Here is an 8,818-nt window from a genome sequence, read left to right as displayed (position 1 = left end):
GGAACATCACCAATGTTGTAGCGTGTCGCCGATCGCCGAATTCGCCGAATGTGTATCGCGTCGGGACTATTGGCATGGGGCATTATAACATGTACATGGAATATCGCCGATCGCCGAATGCGCCGAATGCGCATCGGCGGAAAACTTTGGGGTGCTTAATTATAATTCATGTGTCATTGCGATATGCGATCTTGCGATCGCTTTATCGCAATGACAAATCATTACATGATTTCTTTTAAGGGTTTACCCAGAAAGTTTTATAAAGTGCATTTATTCATTTTTTGGACTTTTTTGGATTATAATAGCATTGATACCAAATTAAATTTTAAAGGGACCCATTTCATACGTTAATGTTTATAAGTAAAGATGATATGAAATGGGGGGTTGTTGTAAAGCACAACAATTGGCGATTCGCTGGAAGAACCAGTTATCTCTTTCAAAAATGGAAACACTTAAGCTTTTTCAAAAATAGAGTTTCAATCAATGGGGAAATTTCTAATATAACTAGATTTCAATATATTCTGAGAAAAATGAAACTATTTTGTTAACTCCCTCTTTTCTATGAAAATAAAAACATTCTAAGCTTTGAAATAGGTCCTTATTGGTTTGTAATGATAAAATAGAATACCTTTCCAAATCAGCCTTTTATAGTAAACTCATCTGTCATAGGTAGAGCCTCTGCTGCCAGCAAACATCTATAGTTTCGGCAGGGATACCTTTTAACCATATGATTGTCCATTGTCCCATCCAATTAAGAGTGTGATTAACAGAATGAATTCAAAATATTTTTTACATATTTTGTATTTCATTTCTTTTTCTTCTTTGTCATTGATAAGATAAAAAGCCATTGTCCTGGTTTGGTGGCCAGCTGTTTGACAATGCCACTCACTGATAGTAGCTTAGCTGAACAAGCTGGCTCGTGATGAGACCCCTTGTCTTGAAATTTCAAGCGATTACCCTGTTTTGGTTTGCAGTATTGGTAATGTCAGATAAGCTGTTTCTCTATGAACGTGGTAAGTAGGCTTGTAATAAGACCTCTTATCTTAAATATCTTATATTTTAGAATTACACTCTGAAAAATCATAAACTTTAGTGAATTGGGTGAACAATCTTCTTCTTAAGAGTAATGGATGACAGAGTAAGAGTTGAAGATGCTGAGATTGGATTGATTCCTATCTTAGTATAGATAACCTTTAGAGACCAATTTGAAAAACTGAAAATGGTTTACAATATTTCTATGATTTGAGAGGAGTTGACAAAAATTTGAATTGTGATTTCAGAATACAAAGACATCTAATTTCCTAGAAATTATCCTTTTCGGTTAAAAATTCTATCTTTTTAAAAGCAAATGTTCATATTCATTCTATGGGACAACTTTTTAAATACAGCAAAAGGTCAATTGGAGACATCTCACAACCTTATTTCCTAAAATCCTACAAACTATTAAAATCCTACTGAAATGAAAGGAGAAGGGGTTACCTCCTCAGTGAAAGAATTTCTTCAAGACAAGGCCATTAACAGGGAGAGAATCTCTCAAACCTGCTAAATCTTGCAATATAAAGGTTGAATGGCCTATCTTCTCACAGATCTGAAATGGTCCAAGCCACAACTTCTGGAACTTAGAGTGCTTACCCTTGTCCTGTCATGTCATGTCTAAACTGAATAGAAGAGGAAGGAGTTTCCTCAATGAACTGCACTAGGGCTAAAGAGGGAAGAATAAGATTTGTGGGTAAGATTTCTTCTTTTCCATAGACAAGATTAAATGGAGAAGTTCCAATAGAAGCTTTCTGTGTTATCCTATCAGCCCATAATGCGAATACCAAGGATTTGTGCCAATTCCTCTGATTTTGTTCGATAGTTCGCTTAATGATTTTAATTAGATTCTTATTAGTAGATTCTGCTAAACCATTTCCTTGGGGATAATAATTAGCAGAATATTTTAACTTAAATCCTCTTTTAATAGCGAAATCAAACATAGTGTTGCCTGAAAAGTAAGATGCATTATCAAAAACAAGAGCATTTGGGACACCAAACGTGGTAATGATGAATTGATCTATGAATTCAATGATTGCTTCAGAGTTTGTTGTCTTTAAAGGGATTGCCTCAACCCACTTTGTGAAGTAATCGGTAGCAGTAAGGATATACTTATGCTGTTTGGAAGATGCTGGAGTAATCTCCCCAATAATATCCAATCCCCATTGCTCAAATGGCTGTTCAATGTTGATTGGTTGCAAGGGGAAAGCTGATTTACGTTGTCTTCCGCTAGCAGTTTGACAATTTAGACATTTCCTTACGTACTCGTGAGCATCTTTAAACAAAGTAGGCCAATAGTAACCAGCACGAATAATTTTGTGAGCTGTTGTGTCAGCTCCGAAATGTCCTCCTGCTGGTCCGTCATGTAGCTCCTGCAAAACCTTTTGAGCTTCAGGTTTTTCAAGGCATCTTAACAAGATAGAATCGTAATTCTGTCTAAAAAGCACGTCATCAATGATTGTAAAATTCTTCGCTTTTAACCTAATGGCCCTTTTTTTTTTGTAAGACAAATTCGGAGGTGCATAACCATTCTTTAGATAAAAGATTAAATCTGCATATTGAGATCCAGAATCAGTAACACTTATTTGATTAATTTCTTGAGTTTGATCTGCATCGCTTGATTCTGGAATGTTGGATGCTCCAGCCAATATCCTGCAAAAACCTTGGCCCCTAACAATCTTTCCTGGCTTAATTTCTAGGTCATATTCTTGAAGCGCTGTGACCCAATTTGCCCTTTTTTCACCCAGCTCTTTTTGGATTAATAGTTGCCTAACTGCCGGGAAAGGAACTATTATTTTTGTATGGGTTTTTAAAAGAAAGGGTCTATAATGTTTGACCACTTTAAATACAGCAAAGGCTTGTTTTTCTACATCGGAATAATTTAATTCGGCACCCTGAAGATTTGAACTGAAGAATGATATTGGTGCCTCTAAATTGTGAACATTTGGCTGCGTGAGAACTGCAGCATAAGATACATCGGACGCAATGGTATACAATGTAAAATGGTTAGAAAAATTTGGAGTATTCAAGGCTGGGGCATTGATTATTGATTGCTTGATAACATCAAAAGCTTGCTTTTCTTCTGATCCCCACTTGAAGACTGAATTCTTCTTGATCATTGTTTGAAGTGGTAATACAATTTGAGAAAAATCTGGAACAAATCGTTTAACAAAATTAATCTGGCCCAAAAATGACTGCATCGACTTTTTATTGTGTGGGAAAGGGATTTCAGAAATTTCTTTGATCCGATCAGGATCAATATAAATGCCATCCTTGGATACTATAAAACCTAAGAGTTTTCCTTGATCAAGAGCAAAGAAAGACTTCTTTGGGTTCAGAGAAATACCATATCTTTTGCATCGCTGAAAGATTAGATTTAAGTCATGCAAATGATTATATCTCTTCTTAGAATATACAGTAATATCGTCTAGATAGACGACTACTGATCGATTAATCAACCCTTTAAAGGCTATATCCATGGCTCTCTGGAATGTCGCTCCTGCATTTATGAGTCCAAAAGGCATTTTCTGATATGCATATGTTCCCCATTTTGTTCTGAATGTGGTTTTAAGTTGGTCATCAGGATGAACCAGAACTTGGTTATATCCTGAGAATCCATCAAGAAAGGACATCAATTCAGAGCCTGCTACTGATTGGAGGATTTTCTCCATAGTAGGTAATGGGAAGTTATCTTTCAAGCTTGCTTTATTTAGGTTCCTGAAATCAATACAGATTCGAATGTCGCCATTTTTCTTTCTGACTGGCACCATATTAGAGACCCAGTTTGAATGTCGGACTGGAAAAATAATCTTGGCTTTCAAGAGCTTGTTAAGCTCCGACTTTATCTGGCTCTCCAAATTTGGATGTATTTTTCTTAACTTTTGCTGAATCGGTTTCTGATCAGGAAGCATAGGAATGGTATGCTGGATAATAGATGTATCATATGTCTTCAAGTCATCATACTTCCAAGCAAAGACCTGTTTGTTTTTTCTTAACAGTTTAATAAATGCTTCCTTTTCTTCCTGGGAAAGTCCTATTCCTAAGTTGATGTTTTGAGGAGCATCGTCAGTGCCTAGATTTATCAATTCAAACCTAAGGGTAGAACTTTGAAGCTTTGCATTAATTACAGGTTTAAACCTGTCTTTAATATCATAAAGGTCTTCAAGCTTCACCACTGTTTTAGGAATCGAATTTTCTTGAGGCGTTTCTTTCATCTGTAGATCATGATCATCTTCCTCAATAACTTGATTGTCATAGGATTTTTCCGAAGTTAGAAACTGCAAGATATCTTCGTCATGGTTAACTACTCTCCAATTAGTGACATTGTCAGGAATTGAAGGCCTAAAAAGTAATTCTACAGAAAATCTATCAAGGCTGTAGTCTTCAGAAGGTAGGAGCTTAGAAGCTACATTGGCTAGTAGGTCGGCTGCCGAATTTTGTGACCTAGGAATGGAAGAAATGTTAAATGCTGAAAAGTGTGAGGTAAGATCCTGTACTAGCGATTGATAATGCTTGAGGTGACTTGAAAGACAATGAATTGCATTTCTCACCTGTTTGACAATGATTTCCGAATCGCCGAATACTTTTAGATATTGCACTTCGAGGCCGATTGCTTTATATAATCCTTGGACTAAAGCTTCATATTTGGCAATGTTATTAGTGCACTCAAATTCTAACCTACAAGACAGCATTGTCTTTTCTCCTTGCGGACTAACCAAAATGCAACCTGCTCCTGAGCCTTCGCTGGACTTAGAGCCATCAAAATATAAAGACCAAAATAAAGGATTATTAACAAAAATATTTACATTTTTCTCAGCATCATTAAAACATCTGGACTTATCAGTTTGTGAAAAATTTTCAATCTGAGATGTAAAATGATTGACTGAAAAAGGAGATGGTTGGGCAACAAAGTTGCCAAAGAATGACTCTGACGAATAGTTCCCCAAAATGTTGTTGTTGAATGCCACAGGTTGGTTTTCTTGCTCAAATTCAGTAACTGTGTGGGTCATATGCTTCTCTCGATCGATCCTTATTTGATTTGGCTTTCCCTTGTAGGGAAGCCACATATGTGACCAATCTATAGAAATGTACCCATGCAGTTTTTCGGACCAATATCTGCTCAAAATTAAACCATAAAACTCAGGTATATCAGCAATTAGGATATCTATCCTCTGTACAATCCTGGGATCGGCAGACAACCTAATGGTTACAGAATTAATTTCTCCCACAACCTGCACTTTGGTCCTGTCCAACTGTACAATATGAATAGCAGACTTCTGGGGTTCAATGTTCAGTTTAGAGCAAACTGAAGCTGGCATTATATTAGATGATGCCCCTGAATCAATTAAACAGTTGTGCAGGTTTCTGTTATAAATCTCATAGGTCAGCAGGAAGGGTGGAGTGTGAGAATTCGATCTATCTCCAATCAGAACTGAATCGGTAGCTTCAACCATACCTGTAGGAGGCTGGCCTGAATCGTTGGCAGCTCTTGCACTGGGAAGGGGAGTAGAGGGAACAGCATTTAATTCTTTAAGAAGTAATTTTTGTTGATGCTTTAATTTACTAAGCTCAAACATAGTTATATTTGCCTTGGTTTTCTTCATGTCATCAACAATGTTATATTCCATTGAATCAGATACCACTAATGTCTTGGATGTCGAAGGAGAATTAGAAGTTGAAGGCTGGTTTTGAGGAACTACTACAGGCGACTTCTTTGGGGGAACTTTTTCCTTTGTTGTGGCAGCACCTGCGCTCCTCTTCTTTGAAGTTGCCTGAGCAGGTTCAGAAGTACTTTTACTTCTTGTAGTAACTGGAAAGGCTTCTTCTTCATTCTCGGTATCAGAGTTTGGGAGTATAAAATCCCACATTCCGTGGCATTCAGCTACTTCTTCTTCATGATCGGTTTGTGAGGTTGTTTCCTCTTCCTCTTCTTCTTGCTCTGAATCTGCGTTAGATATAACATTGGGTGGCTTTGATTCAGTTTTCTTATAAGTTCTAAATGGTCTTTTGTTTGAGGTTTCGGCCACCTGCTTCTTTATCTTGACCATTTCGTTAGACAACGTTTTAAGGACCTTTTGTAAACCTTCCATGTCATACGGGTCCTTTGGGGTTTTCTTCTTGGAATCTTCTTTAAATGAGACCTTTTTAGCTTTTCTATCTTCCAAAGCAGCTTTCTTTTCTAGAGCATTGATGCGCTTTTCAACAGCAAGTGCTTCTCTCATGTTTTCAGCTAAGGTAGGTTTCCCAGCCCTGTCTACAAAAATAGCTATGTTGGCAGGTAGGGCAGTAATATACCATTCGCTTCGGATTTGTTCACTTGGTTTAGAAGCTGTAGGGATTTTATTCAGGAGTTTATTAAATCTGGCATTAAACTCCTTTATTGGTTCCCTATGCTCTATTCTCAGATTGGAGAGGTCGTTTATTAAAGTAGCTAAGGACCTATCATCTCCATATTTGGTAAGAAACTGCTCTTGGCATGTGTTCCAACTGGTAATTGAACCAGAGGGTAAGGAAAAATACCAGGATCCTGCTGATCCTTGTAAGGTGTAGGGGAAGAGTCTTACAACAACATCTTGCTCTGTCACTCCTTTTAAGTTAACTGCTAACATAAAATTGTTAATGTGTTCTTCAGCCTGGGTCCCATCATCTGGATTGAATTTAGGCAGCCATTTTTCGGGAGCATCTGGTAGATCATGCAATGGTGCAGGCATGTTGACTACACCTGGCCTAGTCCATGGGTCTGCCATTGTGATAGCGACATTGGTTGACACTACTGTTGGGATTCCAGATGTATGGGAAGGGGTCAAAGATGAGGAGTGAATAGGCTGGGATATTGAGGTTTCTAATCCCTGGTGAACGACAATTTGTAATGGGGGAGTGGATGGTTGACCTCGCAGAGGGTAAAATGCAATGGAGGACGTGGATGAGAGCTCTTCACTATCAGATCCTTCAGTAATTTTCTTCGCCTTTTTCCTTTTGGGTAAAGGGAACTCAGTGGGTTCAATACCGAGTTTTTCGCTCTGAAGTCTGGTGAGAGGGTGAGTGAGATTGAACTGTGAAGTCGCACTGCTTTCTGATACCTCAGATTTCTGTGGTGAAATCGAGAAGCTCTGAAGTTTATGGATTAGAGACTGGACTTCAGGTGATTCAAGACTTAATTGTTCTGTGGTATGATGGGTTTGAGCAGTGGTAGTTGATTCCCCTTCTCCTTGTTTGGATACCGGCGAACCAGTATGCAAATAGGAAGGTCGAGGGGATTCAGAGGGAGAATTACTCTTGGAATGGCTTATAGGTTTGGACTTATGTGCCATTCACAGTTGACGCCCTCCTTCTAGCGCCAATTATGTTGATGCCTCGGAAATCGCTGCAACAACATAGGGGAAACCACCCGGTCCGGACCTTAGTACAACTCCTTTTCTGTTTGGAATAGTGGCTCCGACTAGGGATAATGGGACCAGTTTCCCAAAAATGGATAAAATGGGATGGATGAGCGACTTATAGATTATGCTAGTGATAAGCGAATAAATACAACTATCAGCATGAATATAATAACTATAATCTACCCCGGGGTTTTATCGATCTCTAAAGTGTAGCGTTTGATGATCTGAGCTTTTAGACAGGCATATAGATGACTCTGTCTTCAAACATAGATATTAAATTGTTCAAGATTGCTGTGCATAAATAGTTACACAAAGCGATAACAGCGAAATTACTACACTATCATTTATATCATTGTTACACACATAATTAAAATAAATGCAAATCACAAAACATCCAATAGTGGGCTGAGATAGAGATTTGCTGTTATAGCACATGCATGTATTCAATAATAGCAAGAATATATAGCATAACAATTCATATAAAAAGAATGACTTCAGACGTAGATAAAAGTACCATATGAGCTGCAGCACATTCCCAAATATCAATCGCTATTGGCAGCTCTTCCTTCAACACAGAAATCGTCCTCAACAAAGGCAATAGTGTGCAATTGCATAAAAAAAATTTAATGTCGATTTCAGAACAACTGGTCCAATTTCATAAAAGAATAGCGACTGAAGCACAGTAGTGCAAACTTCAGCCTATTAAGTCTGTTACAAAATTTTACGACCCTTTCCAAAACAATGAAAGGGTCTATAAATACTAATCTAATTTAAATATCTACTTAAACAGAAATCCTACTAAGCTGGTATCAATAACTCTTGATCCTGTTTTGGCTGGCGATCTGGAAAGCGGGAGGGTGACTCATTAAGTCGGCTGCTTTCCTTTGAATCTGAGTTGATTAATTGCAAGCATTGGCTCAACTTCCGGAGGTTTTTTGAGGTGCGAACTGAGCTGTGCAGCGTAGGTGGCATCTTGGATATCGGGAATTATACACCCGATTGCGTCTGTAAGGCACTTTAGGGCAGATCTCTGTGTATGTGGCTTGATCAAAAAGAGCCAATATGCATCTAAGGATAAGGTTTTAACTCCAGCGATTAATCTTCCTTTTTCTTCTAATTCAGGGTAGCATGTTAGCTCTAATGCATTTGGAGTTGTTATCTTTCCCGGTGTACATTGAGAAATCATATTGGCCAGGTAAAGAGTGTTATTGACTAGATCAACTAGATTGCTGGCGGTTGTTTTACACCTTGAAGCCACCCTTTCTGCTTTCATCACTTGAGTGTGCCATTCTGTGAAAAGAATATCTTTCTGTGTTTCATTAATCCTGGGCAATTTTGCTGCTTTTCCCAAATCAGTATCTTGCCAGTCAAGATGTGCAGTAATGGCCTCGTCCGCTTGATCTAGT

This window comes from Pinus tabuliformis, chromosome J, assembly GCF_031772625.1.
Source record: "Pinus tabuliformis cultivar Carrire ecotype Pingquan chromosome J, CPIR1, whole genome shotgun sequence".
Classification (NCBI taxonomy): Eukaryota; Viridiplantae; Streptophyta; class Pinopsida; order Pinales; family Pinaceae; genus Pinus; species Pinus tabuliformis.
This window is presented reverse-complemented; position numbering follows the sequence as displayed.